General features: G+C 39.8%; 1 protein-coding gene across 1 annotated transcript in view; it reads left to right on the forward strand.

The window, feature by feature from the left end:
* The window catches only part of Cntnap2 (contactin associated protein 2), a 1482107-nt gene that overhangs the window by 549107 nt on the left and 917003 nt on the right, over positions 1-15997 (forward strand). The gene's annotated exons all lie outside the window — the stretch shown is intronic.

Here is a 15997-nt window from a genome sequence, read left to right on the forward strand (position 1 = left end):
AACAATGAGGGAAACACTCAGTTCTCAGTGCTACCTTTCCTTCTACACTCAGAAGATTCCCATCATCGCTTTTCAGCTTGTTGTCCATTCTGAAGACCAGTTTGTGCTAGATGTGATCACAAGACACTAATGGCAAATGAGGGTTAAGGGCAGACACTTGGAATAATTCTACTTGCAAAGCAACAAATAGGAATATTAGAAAATTAATGTTTATTGGGTTTTGCAAATCTAGAAAGAAACATTGTCTTTCTGGGTTTGACACTTTCTTGCATTTATATAACTTAGTTGTTTTCTCCCAACACCTTCTCTTTTCCCACTGAAGCTCTTCCTAAGAAGTCCTCCTCCTAACCTCATGTTTTCCTTTTGTGTGTGAATTTACACAGACTATAAAGGCAAAAATGCTTCTATAAAATATGATATCACATATAATTTCCTAAATCTTAAATACTCTAATTATAAAGTTTGATTTTTATTAGAGCTTAATATGTTTCATTGTGAGATATTTTGTCTTTGAACAAGTACATGAAACTACAAGTTGATGCTAACCTAGTGAACTGACTTATTTTCTCAGTCAATTTCACACATTATAATGAGGGACTATTTTGCTCTGAACATTAATTCAATTAATTTCATATTTTATAAAATGAAAGTTCATGAAAATCACTTTTAAAATTTGATATAAGGCAGGCTGTGAGAGATGACTCACCAGTTAGGAGTCCTTGCTATTCTTGCAGAAGACATGAGTTCAGTTCCTAATACACATATCAGGTGACTCACAGTGACTGCAACTCCAGCTCCCAGGTGTCTAATGCCCTTTTCTTACATACATGCATGCATACAGTCACAAACACATATAAATAAATAAACAAAGGAAAGATAGCATGTGTGCCTCAGTCTGACATCCCCCACATGCAAACTTCCAAGTTTCTAAGTTGTTTAGTGGAGATCCACAGACGGCCACTCAAGAAAGCTATGTAGCCCATGAAAAATGTTCTATCATGAACAAGTTCATTTCTACATCATATTAATAAGTTGACAATTATGCAAAGGGTATCTTATAGTTCATAGTGACTGTAGTTTATGTTGGCTATGGTTCATAGGGGCTACAGATTATATGTTTTATTTGTCTGTTTTTTGACATAGAGTTTCTCTGTTTAGCTCCTGCTATGCTAGAACTTGCTCTGTAGACCAAGCTGGCCTTGAATTCAAAGAGCTGAGTGCCTCTGCCTTCAGAGTGCTAGGATTAAAGATGCACGCTACCACTGCCCAGCCATAACTTTTTAAAGTATAAATATGTTTACAACAGGAGAAAAAGGAACATCCTGGTCATTTATGTTACATCTGTGAGAATGTTGTTGCTACCAGCCTACACAGTTTATATATAAATAGGATAGCAAACAATTTTGACAGAATATGCCCCTAATTTTAGAGACTTTTATAATATATTAGCTACTATTTCTTGTTGTAAGGGGGGAGGCTGCTTCTTGGTTCCTGGCCACTTAGTACCGAAATAATCACACAGAAACCCTATTATTTAAATCACTGCTTGGCCCATTAGTTCCAAGTTCTTATTAGCTAACTCTTACATTTTAATTTAACCCATTACCATTAATCTGTGTATTGCCATGTGGCTGTGGCTTACGAGCTAAAGTTCCAACATCTGTCCGTGGCAGGGCTACATGGCATCTCTCTGACTCTGCCTCCTTTCTCCCAGCATTCAGCTTAGTTTTCCCCACCTAGGTTTCTTCCCCTAAAGCTCTGCTATAGGCTAAAATTAGTTCCTTTATTACCCAATGTTTTTCATAGCATACAGAGGAGAATCCCACATCAATTTATGCCAGAAGTGCATAATAGTGATAACAAGAGAAACTAAAATATGAATAATTCAGACATCTTGTCTGTGATATGAGATGCTATCTATATGCTTTCTATAAGGTCACATTTTATATTTTCTAGTTACATGAATATGGAAAGCTTTAGAACCTGGTGGTCTTTGTATGTCAGGGGCCTTAATGAGATAGTAATTCCTATGGAACTGACCACTGATCTCACTCAGCTCTGTACACAAGCAGTATTGTTCTTTCATTTCAAATATCACATTCTGAGCTGTCCTGTTTAAAGTGTTTCTTCCAGAGGAAGGACAGATGATGCTGAACTTTTTATGAAAGTTTGGAGACAGAAGGGTGTTGTTGTCACCCAAAGAGTAGATGAGGTCTGAGTAAATGAAGAGAGCACATGGTCATGATCATGATCATGGATCTTCTACTTCAGTTAACCCAGGCCATATCTCATCATGAAAATCATTTTCTGTCCCCTAGCATTTTTAAGGGCAAAAATGTGTGCCCGTCTCAGGATAATTGGTGAGATCAACTCCTTTGTTGACTTAAAATGTTCCCAGTTAAAAATCCTAAGCTATAGTATTTTGTGTATATTTTATGTATTATCTGGGCCATGCTCATCTCATTCAAAATCATTGAAGAGATGCTGTCAGAGCAACCCACAGCCTAGATGAGCATATGGAGAGTCTTCGCCTCAACTTCTGCAGCTGCAATGGGCAAATGCATCCCTGTAACTTTTGCTTGCTAACAGAAGCTCTACAGCTTCCCGTTATGCACCAGTTCATCTTCCATTTGCCCAAATTCTCCCAAAGGAAGTACATCATGACTCATGCTTCTCCTTCCAAATTTCAGCCAGACTCAACAGTGTTATTTTTAAAGGGTGAAATTAAAAATGAGAATAGAGAGCAAGAAAATAGAAGAGCTGCATCGTCTCTCTGGATTTATAAACTCTCTGTATGTATTAGCAGCTGCAGTGATGCAATGAGAAGTCAGGGAAGGAGATAAGAAGGATGAATGAGTGTTCCGGAAATTTCTACTGAATTTTCTTTCTTCGTGTATACATTTGCATGTGACTCTTTCTGTGTTTTCTAAACAGAATGTTGAGTCATGGAAAGGTCAATTTGGCCAGGTCATAGGCCCAGACGGTTAACACATATTTTCTGACCATATGGAATATCCAGTCCTATTCTCTGCACTAAAGTAAATCAAAGAGCAAAATGGAAGTCCATACATATTTGAAACTCACATTCCAGGAGAAGAAGAAGAGAACAAGGACAGACTAGGGGAAGAGCTACAAGTGTAAGATAAAACTAAATAATAAAGTGAGAAGATTCTGAGTTGAGGGAAAAGAAGAGAATAAAACAAAGCAAGGGGCAAAGGCATGTTAGATACAGGTGTTTGCCAGCAGTTAAAACAGGTTGCTCAGAGAAAACCTCAGAGGAAAGAGGATCAAGAGCACACCATTGCTTATCCAATACCAAGTGATCAGCCCTGAAAATGGTTACATACAAATAACATTTCACAGACTGAGAAGGTTGTGTTTCTGTATTTAGGAACACACACACACACACACACACATTTACACACACACAGACACACAATGAGTATGTAAAGGTGGACGTGCAATGCAAAGTAGGCAAGCAGAGCAGTGCATGGGAGGGTTTGGAAGGAGGAAAAAGAAGGGGGAGATTGTAAATGTAATATAATTTCAATAGTTCAAGACCTTAAAAAGTTAATATTACTGCTTTGAGGAAAGAGCATCCCATGCAGATGAGAGTTAGGTCAAAGAGGATACCTGTCGTGATAATGGATCTCAAGTAAGCTATGGTGACAAATTTGAAAGGGTGGAAAAGTTGGCAAGAAAAAAAGCTAAACAAAACATAGAACACTCCTAGAAATCACCCCCCTTCTAGGGTGGACCTGTTTGCCTGTAAACCCAGCACTTGGAAAATCAGGAAAGAAAAGCCTGAATTCCAGGCCAGCTTTGGCTATCGAACAAGACTCGGTCTAAGCAAATAAATATTTAAAAACTAGTTCCTGGAGGCTAATGATTTATTGTAAAGATTTATTTTTTATTCTAAAGGAGTTAGGGAGCCATTGCAGGTTACTGGATAAAACAATGAGACACTTATTAATTTGTACTATAAAATGATAATTTGGGAGTGGGAGGAGAAAATGTGGGTGTCAAGAACCCAACTGGAAGACCATTTTCATGATGTAGTAAGTGATGCCTGATACGAGGAGTAGCAAGTTCTCATTTCTGAATATAGTACCAGGTAGGGTCAGAAGGGTTTGTGATGGAGTACATGTAGAGTATGAGAGAAAAAGAACATGTCCAAGTCCTTTGAAAGCATTACATGGAGGAAAGAATTTCCATTTCCACCAGGGAAGAAAGTTCATCAAGGAGAGTACAGAGAAAAGTCAGAACTCCAGCGTTGGCTGGCAAGGGGTATGTTTTTTGGATGTCTAAGTATAAACCTAAATATTACAGTTGTACATATCTATGTAACAGATAATTGTAGCAAGTGTGTATCTTTGTATAGCACAGCAAGCCTTGGTGACTGACGGTATCACATTAACTACAACAGGTCTCTGATATCTTTGCATCTCGTTTTGACCATCTTTGCGGGAATAAAAATATTCTCAAGAGACATTAGTGTACCCCTTTTGTTCCCAGACTTTATAGAAATTGAAATTTCCCCAATACCATCATGCTGGGTAGAGGAAAACATTAGAGTCCATATCCTGCCCCAAGGGTGAACTTCATCTCCTGGGAAGAGAGTCTACAGTCCTGACGACCTCTCAGAGTTCACTGGGGAAGAGGCTGGAGCTCTGAGAGCAATGGGTCAGCGATGGGCAGGACCACCCTCTGACTAAGACTCAGGAGTTATAAGTATCTCTTGTCCTCTAGTGAAACCCAAATCTCATGCCAGGTCCCCAAAGATGGCCTTGGAGAGAGGCAGTCACTGGATTTTATCTTTTTTATTAGGAGTCCATATTGAACAAATCTTTTTTTTTAACCAGATTTTTTGTTATTTTGTTTCCTTAATTAGCCTGTTCAAGGCTTGTGTTCTAGCATGACTTATGAGAACTGTTATGCCCAAATCCGCAAAGTCATTGCAAAAGCCAACAAGGAGACCTAGTTCTGTATGTAAAAGCAAAGAGCCTTTATTTTATACAAGTTTGCAAACTTGGTCTCTCTGCATGTTCAATGTATTGGAACAAACGGAGAGCCCCAAGCTCAGTTAGAATAAGATTTTATAGTAGTAAAGGTGGGGGTGAGGAGTTTCTGAGGTTTTAAGACCCCTGATTGGCTGACATTTGTCTAGGAGTGTCCTAGTGAGTGTGTGATGGCAGGTGATCCTATTTACTATCGTGGTTAGAATGTTAGGCATTTCCTTTGAATGGTCTGTTCTTGGGTGGTGGTTGGGTAATCTCAGCTTGTGGTTCTTCCAGCAACCAGGTATTGCTTCAAGGTAAACTACTGAGACTCAGGCCTCCGTTTATATTTATCAATGGCCAAGTTCTACTCTGGCAGGTGATAATGGTTGGAAGTAAAGAACTTCCTTTGGGTGACCTGCCCATACTTAGATTATTATGGCTGGCTCCCACAAGAACTACCCATATACTGTCCCTAAAACTTCTGGTGACATTGTGGGCAACCAGTAAACACAGGAAGAAGTAGAGAGAAGAAAGGACTAGGTAGGATTTCTCCACGGACAATGTGAACCTCTGGTGTTTGCGTCTCCTTGATATTCAACTTTCAAAGAACAAGGCTTTGCTCACAACTTTGGTTGCTAAAATAATCTCTGACAATGCAAACTATATACAATAGATAGCCTTTGTTCTTTCTTATATTATTGAAACCTTCTATTTACCTTATAGTTTTTACACCACTGGTTCCTGATAGTAAATATCTTTAGCTGTCTTACTAGCTCCTACGCTCAAGCATTTTCTTTCCAACCCCTAGTAATAATGTAAGGGCAAGGACATCCCAAACATTTAAGAGTAAAGTTGGTTCACTCATTGTCTCTGGCCAGGGGGAAAGGCTAAGGAACCACAGAGCATTTCAAACTGGATGAGGATACAGGTGGAAATCAGAGCTATCCAGGTGTGGGGAGAAACTAGAGTAAGCCCTAAAATGTCCTGGGCAACATTGGCTAGCATTGGAAATCCAGAAAGCTGCTTCAATACACAGTTCTCTTCTAACTTGTGAATACATGGGGAGTTACTGTTCCCGTGGACACACTGGTTGGAAAAAGCTGGTGTGAAACTTGGAAGTAGGTGGTGAGCTTGGCAAAGGGATCTGTCTTGTAAGCAATAGTGAAGTCCAGGTGTGGGGTGTGAGTTCCATCCTGATCCTCCAGTCTACCTTCAGTTCAACTTCCAGAGGATGTTTCACAGTCTCAAAAGCAGGAGCAGGGAAGTGACACCTCTGGCTACCAGGAGATTAACAGAGGTTAGCAGTGGTGTCTTGAAAACCTTTTTGTTTTCCTAATGCAGGTGTGGTCTCCACCTCTCTGCCATCCTTCTTTAAAACCTCCCATGATGCTTCAAGCTGAATGGCAAGAAGCCTTGGGTCACAGTGCCAATTTATGTTTCTTTGCTTAAAAAAAAAATGCTCAGTCCATGTTTGTTTACAGCAGTATGAATCAGGCTTTAATTTTCTTGGCTCTTAAAACATCTGTATTAGTTGCTTTTCTGTTGCGATGATAAAATACCCTGATACAAAGTGGCTTTGAAAAGAAGGATTTGCTCTGGCCTCTCTTCCAAGAGAAGCCAGTCTGTCATATTGAGGGCAGACATTGCAACAAGAGCATTGGGCCAGCTGATTTCATTTCAGCTGCAAGCAGATAGCTGAAATGGAAAACGGGAACTGTGGCCTCTTTATAGAACCCCAATGGCCACCACAGTGACAAGCTCCCTGTAACAAAGCCCCATAACTTTCCTAAAGGTTCAATCACTTTTGCAAGTAGCGCCACAGCTGGGGACCAGTATTCAACTACATGAGCCTGTATAGGATGCATTTCTCACCAAAATACAACTGCATCTGTCTTTCCTCCACTTTTCTGGTGACCCGCAGTATCACACTAACTACAGTAAGCCCCTGATGTATTTGCATCTCATCATAACCATCCTTGCAGGGACAAAGACATTCTCAAGGGACACCAGTGTACCCCCTTTTGCTCCCAGATTATAAAGAAATTGAAATTTTTCCAAGATTATCATGCTGGACAAAGGAAAAGGCTAGGGTCTATATATATATCAGCTTAAACACTTATGCTTATAAAATCTGTGTTTATAAAATCAACCCGATATCATCCTTTTCTCAAAGCATGTTGGAACAACTCCCAAGTTTCAAACTGGTAAAAGTGAAGATGGTGCATTCTGAGAGTCTGTTGAGGGCTTTCCATTGATGTCTCCTAGAGACGAAGAACTGGGGACTAAAAGGCCAGTTAGAGGCCCAAATCGAATCTATTTTGTTACAACCAACACCTGTCTGTAACAGAACTATTAAAACGACTAAAAATAATACAGCAGTAGAATGATGTTTCTTCTTTTCAGTCCACTTCCCTCACATAAATAAGGGAACAAAACCAGTATCTATTCTGGATGGAAGAGGGAATTGGAAGGGGAGAAATGAATGCCCAACTTAACCAACACTTGTGAAATTAAGCTCCTGCGAAAGTGAAAAGTAGACTAGATCCTAGTCCTGAGTTAGCAATTTAAGTCTTCGTTATATTTTCGGATAGAAGAATATAATCATACACCCAGCACTTATTTTCTTTTTTTGGTTCAGTGCTTTCTTTTAAAGAACATCTACCCAATTAGATTTTTTTTCCTTGAAAGACAAGAATAAACATCTATGCTTAAAACGTATGTCTGTCTATTTAAGTATATGCATATGTGTGAGCCTGCTTACATAAGCAGAATCCAGAGGAGGGTATAGGGCATTCTCTTCTATTCCCACCTGTTCTTTTGAGGCAGAATCCTCCTCTGAACCTGGGGTTTCTGGTCTCTTGGCTTGGCTGAAAGTCAGCCAGCCTCATCAATCCTCCTGCTTCTGCCCTACCCAAGATGTGCATCAGGTGATGAGCTTAGTCTATGGGTGGTGGGACAAACTCTGATCCTGATGATGTACAGCAGTAGCCATTCACCAGTGAACCAGCTCTCTAACCAGATACATTAATTTCTATTAGAGAATCTAAATGAGGGTTAAATACATACAATGTGAGAACTCTCAAAAAGTCAGTTGGAGCTCTTGGAAAGCTAATGAACCCAGTCTAGAAAGAGATGATATGATTCTTCAAAAGCACAAGTGCCCTCTGTGGCCCTGGCTATTGGAATGTCTCAATGGTAGAGTGCTTCACCGAGGGCTTGGCTTTGATCCCTCACACAGCAGCAAAATAAATGCTTAATGCCTTTATTTTATTTATTAACTTAGATACAGATAATACATAGCATTCTGTACCAAAAGTAATTTTAATTTCCAGTCACCAACAGACAAACCCTTGAGCAGATACTTTAAGATTCAATAATCATTCCCCTTGTCAATGATATATCTGGTCAATATGGATTTGAAGCTAGGTCAAATTAAAGTCCCTTTTCAGGCTACTGCCCTACTTTAGTCTTCTTGGATCCCCCAGTATGGCTCTTGAGTCAAGGCCACCCTGGACAGAGCTTCATCTTAGGAATGGTAGTGTCAGTAGAGAGGCTACAGAGATGCCTCCACAATGCCACCCCCAGCAACCTGCAAAGTTCCCTTGGATATTTATGGACTGCAACTCAGACCAAAAAACATTCTGTGGTTTTGATGCCAAAGAACATTGGGACTAGTCATTTTGTGGCAAAGCATGGTTGGGGTTAATGTTTTAATGTAGGTTTAAGCTCAGAGTTTAAAAAAGGGGGGACTCAGAAAAAGAGCATGGTACTGCAACATGGGCCCTGGTTCCTCAATGGAGCTTCACCCTTGCCTTAGCCACATATTCTACCTTGGTGGCTGTCAAGTTACACTTTCAAGGATCACCAAGAAACTTTTCCTTTTATCTCTCTGGATAAGTGAGGTGGCTCTGGAGATGCCTTAGCTGGCGTTACAAATGAAGAGGTGGCTCCCATTTTCACACAGGTTTAGGACACGTCCTTTCCCTATACATAAAACTCCTGGTGAGGGTCCTAGAACACTGAGGGAATGGAGAAAGCCCTGAGACATTATTAATTGTGCTTGGATGGCTTGTTAATATTATTATTGAACATAGATGGCCGCTTCTGTGTCTGTCAAGAGCTTCAACCAGATCCCAGAATTGGAGTTCTTGTTTCTCAGTACCTGAGATTTCTCTAGTTTTCTCTCAGTAGCAGAAGTCCTCCCAGAGTTCTACACCTCTGTTCCTTGCAGGAGCCCCTGAGGCTCTGCAGCCTATCCCATTTATTCTATTCCTGATGCCCATGACTGGGCCAACCATTCTTTCTTGTTTGAGGGCTTGTGACATAGCTACTTCTGTTTAGGTTCCATGATCTCTGTTGGTCCCATTTCTTCCAAGAGAGTCTTGGCTTTAGCACTGAATATGCCATGTCTGGAGAAAGCACCCTGGATAAACAAGGGTGGTTTGTGACCCTAGATGTACAAGTTCTATGCTTGCTTTCTTCTGAGTCCATTACGTGTCTGACTGGTCCTCTCAGCACCTTTGTAGCCTCCTTAAGTACATGTGGTAACTCCTGCATCTCTTACGGACAATGTTCAAGCTGAGCTTGATTATAGGGTGAATATGGAAAGGTCGAGAAGTTGACCACAGCTATTCCAGGCTTCGGCTCTACCTCAACAGCATCTGCCTTGGACCAACCTAAGGCCTCCAATCCCCAGGCTGAACTGCACCTTTCTTTCTTAGAAATGTGAATGCCCTCAGTTAGGTCAGTGCCCAACTGTGGAAGCACGTCTTTCACAACGGAAAACATTTCACCCTCCCAAAGGCTACTTCCTGCACCACTCACTGCATTCCTGGGGCTTTGTTATGTTCACTTGGGGCAGTTACACAAGAGGGCCCAGAGAGACAGAGAGTCTCTCTGATAAGTTTTGTACTGTCAGAAAATTTTTACTACCTTTAGTCCTGAGGAGAAGATGACTTTGACCTTATCTAAATCGGAAGCTACCAAATCAGGTTGACTGGAACTAATTCTGGCCTAATTTGAGGCAAGTAGCAATTTTCCAGGGGGTGAAACTTGATTTCATTTGGGAAATGGCCTTCAGAAATCCCAGAAGACAAGTCACCCAGGTCCTGAAACCTGAATACCAGCTTACGACAAAACCTCAGAGTGGACTCTCAACATAACCCAGCTTTAATTTTTTTTCTCATTCATAATCTTCAATTTAGGTATGTCCACTATTACTTGATTCTTGCTCTGACCTCTACTGGGGTCCTCAATCCCCTCAATTAACTTAAATGAAACTAATGAAAAGTAACACACTTGATGGATAAAGATTGTCCCACAGTGTCACACTCATGAGGGAAGAGCAGCAAGTGGCCAGAGAGACCTAAATATATAAAGAAAACAACCCCAAAAGCCAGAGCCCTAAAACAAGGCCAAGGTTCCAAGAAATCAGCTAATCATGACACCCCACTACATTCCCAGGAGTGCGGGCTTTGCAAAAATCAGACAATTTGATTTATCTTACACCCAGGAATTTAAAAAAGCAGTATATCCAGAAAATATCTGGGTCTGGAGAAGCTTATGTCCCTACCTTCCTACTCTGTACTATACAAACTGCTCTATGACTCTTGCTAGGTTGCTTCTCCTGCACCCTCTCCTGAAGTCTTGGGGTACCACCTTTCAGATTAAGGGAAATAGGCCCCCTGGCCAAAGCCAAACTGACTTTCTATTCTTTATTTCCCTCTACTCGTATGTTCTTCTATTTTTTTTTTTTTCACAAGGCAGACCTACATGTTCAGGTAGACCAGATACTATTTTCCAAGATCTCTGAAATAGACAGCTTCCTGGGGATATTTTCTTATGTAGGTGATTGACAGGTCTACTTAGACTGATTCTTAAGAGAGCAGGGAATTGTATCTTTGTTCCTTGCCAGAAAGCCTCCTGCTAAATAATGAACTTAGAATCTTCTTGGCAATTCAGAAAATTGTGTCTCTATGGAGGATCAGAGATACAATTCAGATCACACTCATTTAACCAAGAATTATCTAACAGGGTAGATTAAAAAGAATTGAAGAAAAATCAATCTCTACAATAGTCAAACGTTAGTAGGGATAAATACCCTTCTCTAAATAGCAGTCAGCACAACCTTGCTCCTTTGCCCCCCCCCCCACTATTTCAGATTGCACAGGCAGATAACGTGGTGGGATTTCCGAGTGCTATTCTCAATCACGGCAGTGAGCCAGGGATACAACACATGGATAGCTGTACAAACAGGCAGTTTTACTAACAAAAGGGGACACGTCTGTCAATACAAAAACCACAGCTCTCATCTTAAGGGAATGAGAGATAGTTTATTCTAGAACCCATTTTGAGTGACCATGGCCTGGGAATGCTGATTTTGGTTGTCTCAAATTTCATGTTCCAACATGGAAGCCATTTCGTGAAGTTTTCTAGTTTAACAGAACAAAGAAAGCCATAAACGAAGGCAAGTTTAAAATGCATTGGTGGGCCAGGTGGTGGTGGTGCATACCTTTAATCCCAGCACTAGGGAGCCAGAGGCCAGTGTGTGTTGGGGGCCATGACCCTGTTAGGTCATCTCCCTGGTACCTCCTCTTCCATATCTGTACATTATAACTTTTCTCGCCCTGGCTCTTTCTCTGCATGTAGCCTTTGGTGTACATTTGTGGGAACCTATCTTCTGCGCAGTTGGTTTCTTTCTTATGCTAAACTAGAGGACCCCTCTTGCCACAGTATGGTATTTTAAGTCTGTAGGTAGAGTGATTGTAATGCTTCCTTCTTCTTTAAAATTAGTGTGTGACTGGGGAAGCAGGAGGTGGGGCCTGAAATAGCTTATGCACATTTCTCTCTAGTTGGCTAAAACCCTTTGCCAATCCTTATGTTGTATCTTATTGGTTTTTATATTGCAGAAAAAAAAATTCTGTCTTAACTCTGGAGACATCAGACTACTAGAAAGATTCTAAGAACCCCTGTTCCCTCTATGCCATAAGAATTATTTCTAGTATTGGATGTACAACTGTCCATATGAGCTCTTTTAGCCTGCTTTGCTAAACTCAGGCTCTCCACCAAGGCCATTTTGTTTAGAAGTCATAAATAAAGTTCCCAGGAAGAACCCACAGCTTCCACTGGTCTTTTCCTTTCAGCAAAGCCTAGAATTCAGTAAGGTTTAGAATTTCATTAGTGTGGATAGGGTTCACAGTTAGATTATCTTGTATCTTACCCATAATAGTCATTTATCACCATTGTCTGTGTGTTACCTTTGTGACCATTAGATACTTCATTTAGGATGTTTGAACAAATCCTATTTTCCAACCATGTAGACAGCTGGAAAAGCAGTCAGATATAATCTGAGGCCTAGACTGGGGGGTTCCCTGCTTTGCCATGAGCTGCCTAACTAATATTTCCACCAATATATTTGAAAAAAAATGCCTTAATTTATGACTTTCTTGTTCTTTCACTATAAAATATTCAAAGTATTACTGCATTGGAACATGAAATTTAGGGTAATAGAAATCTGTGTTCCTGGATCTGGTCATACATGTTTGACTCCAAAATAAACTTTTTCCCTCTGGTGTAAGAGTTGTGTTTATGCATTGCAAAAGAATTCGGCGGGTGTTTCCTATTTACACTTAACTATTTAGTCCATGATCTTCTGCCACAAAGACATGAGTTCAGTGACCTAAACATTTCCTAGGTCTAGACCAAGAGTTCTTCTCAACTTTCCTAATGCTCTGACCATTTTATACATTTCTTCGTGTTGGGGTGACATCTCCAACCATAAAATTATTTTTGTTGCCACTTAGTAATTTTTTTATGATATAAATATCTGTGTTTTCCAAAGGTCACCTGTGAAAGGGTCATTCAACCCCCAAAGGGGCGGCGACCTATGGAACCACTAGTCTCGGCAAACCTCCGTTCAAGTCAGTTGCTATGCCATGATGATATGATTCCAAAGTGATAACATTTTTAAGTATAAATAGCAGTTATTTTATTTTTATTCTTTTGAGTGAAGAACTACCGTAGTAGACAATCTCTCAAGAGGGGAGGGAGAAGCTGAGTTAACAGTCTGAGGCCTGAACTGCCGACCCCGTCTCCTTCGGTGCATTGCACGTGTTAAGACAAGGATAAAGTCTGTTTGCCTTCGGTGTGCCATATAGCTGTGCTTTGACCTTTAAATGCCACAGAGGGAGGTCTTGGGGCATGAAACTCATGTCAGAAAAATAGCTATGTGCTTGAAGGTGAGGATGGGGAAAAGATAAATAACAAGCAGCAAGATCAAATAAGAAAATTTTAAATAAACAATTTAATGGTATTTCTTAGATTTGGTATTATCTGAGATGTAAAAACAAGTACAAAAAAAGACATTTAAAATATTATTCTGAATATTTTCTTAAGAATCTTGCTTTGACCTATTCCATAGATACATTGTTTTAATCAACACTAAGAACTCAGAAACCCCCTCTCCCTAATTCATTTCTTCAGTAAAATATGAGGTGGGTGGACAAAGAATGGGAGTCACAGACCGTCTTCCTTTTGATGCTGCATGCTCCCACCATGTCATGTGAGAGTCCACAATCCATTCTCAAATATGTTTAGGCAAGGCATAGTTGTTGTAGCTACATGGAATCATTAAATAATAATTTTATGTTGAGTTAGCGGGGGCAGAGAAAGAGTTTCCCATAAAACACAATGGAAAAAAAATTGCAAAATTAAGTACCTAGAGACATACACAAATCCAAATCCACATACTTAGAGGTGGAGAAGGTAACTACTAAAACCTGCAGAGATTTGTAAAACTAAGGACTTATTCTTGCCAACTCATTAGTGGCTTTAGTTTTAACTAGGCACTGTGCCGCCAACACCGAATATTAAGGGTGATGTTTTGTGGAAATGGCTTTTCCCAAAGGATGGTGAATTGGAACTGGAGGCTCCTGACATAAACCCAGTGATTTCACAGACCCTCTCTCCAATCACTGTTTGTGTAGGGATTTTTATTTGTTTATCCTTTTGTTACTTTTCTTGTTTTGGAGTGAGGGAAGTTGTTTCTTAAATTGAAATGGCTAGAATGTAAACCTTTTTAGCAATCTTCTTTACTGGAGTCTGTTAAACTCAATGTGTTAAAGATATAAAAAGAGAGACATTGTTCTTCGATCAACACAAAATTTAGATCTGAGTTTTCATATTTTCCCTTCTGCTTTCTCTATGGGAGAAGTGTTTATATTAAGAAAGAAAGAGAAGGGGGAGGAGGGAAGAAGGAGGAAAAGGAGAGGAAGTGGACGGCAGACAAGGGAAGTAAGGAGAATGGACTGAATTTATCACTGTCAGAATGGGAAATATATTACTTTCATTAAAAATTGGAAAATGTAAAAGAGAAAGGGGACTGGGAAATTATTGTTTAATGAGCACAGGGTTTCTGTCTTGCAAAATAAAAAGCCTGGAGCTGAAGGGTGGTGATGATTACACAGTATGAATGCCTTTAGTGTCACTAAATTGTGTGATTACAAACAATCAAGATGGCAAATAAACTCTGTTCTGTGTGTCAGGAAAAAATAAAAATATCTTTGAAAGGATAAAACAATAAATAAACAAACAAACACATAAATGAACAAACAAACACAAAATAAAATAAAAAGCTCAGGGTGACAATTAGGAAGGTGTTTATCACAGCACTTTAGAAAAGAAATTTTCTTTGTTTGTTTTTCCTTTGCTGTTTATATATAGATGACTCAGAACATGAAAAACTGGGTAAGGAATGTTACAAATATGTCTAAGGAGACGCACAAACAAAAGAAAATCCATCAGTTTTATTTTATTCATTAGTTGAACACATGTATTCCTCTCATGCGGTTATATCTACCTCTGTCTACCTAGAAACCAGTGTTATGGAGGCAATAAGCCTGTTTTTTTGTTGATTTTATCTTTTTTTCTTTAGTATCATTGTCTAAAATTCTGAAAATACCTGTAAGCTTAAGAGGAAAGAGGCTCCAAGTCTGTGCCTCTGAATTCACTGCGGAACTTTAATAGAGCTGGGAGCTCATTTTATTGTCAAAGCTGTCTCAATCAAAAAGAATGTCACAGAGAGGAATGCAAGTGGATGAACGGTGTGTGTGTGTGTGTGTGTGTGTGTGTGTGTGTGTGTGTGTGTGTGTGTGTGCGCGTGCGCGTGCGCGTGCGCGCGCGCGTATATGCATACGCGTGTGTAACGCTGTAGAAACTGGGTCTGTAGTACACATAAACAGCAGCATCTGACAGAACTTTGTTAATCAGGAAGCAAATTGGTCTAAATTGACCATTATCTCCGCTTGGGATCAGGGGGGAACCCTCTAAGTACCAAGCAGCATTTGTTTAAAGGATTAACTTTATTTTTCTTAAACAAGTGGTACCTGTTTCACATTTACTCAGGAATTTTAATGCGCCCACTTTGTTGTCTCAGCATAGTTCAGAGACGCTTTCATCAATATGAAATTATTATCACGGACCCACATATGTGAAGGTCCCTCTGGGTGAATAGAAAGACCTAATATTAAGTGAAATGTTTCTTTCTTTCTTTTTTTCCTGAAACTTCAGGCATTTGAAAATTAAAAAGAATTGGATTTCTTGAAGTTAGATAGAAGCACCATACAGGAAGATATTATATTGTATCAAGTCAAGGGAAATCGTTAATCTCCTATGGAGGTCAAGGGACCAGAAGGTCTACAGAATGGATAACAAGGAAACAAAACCTACTATTAGACTAGGCCCTCTTCCCCCAGGAAACATCAATTCAGAGAGGAAAAATGGAAACCATTCATAAAAAGTGTTGGAATACAAAGAACCATGCACTTATTAGTCATCGCAGATTATGATTTCTGCAGGAAATTAAAGAGCGAATCATTGCAGGTTACAGGAGCTTCAAAGAAGAGGACCTTTAAACTTTAGAGGAACTTCAGCCCCAGAGGAGTGACAAAGGATAATCATGGACAGGATTTACGATCCTGAGTAATTAATTTAAATGACAG

This window comes from Arvicola amphibius, chromosome 2 (assembly GCF_903992535.2).
Source record: "Arvicola amphibius chromosome 2, mArvAmp1.2, whole genome shotgun sequence".
Taxonomy (NCBI): Eukaryota; Metazoa; Chordata; class Mammalia; order Rodentia; family Cricetidae; genus Arvicola; species Arvicola amphibius.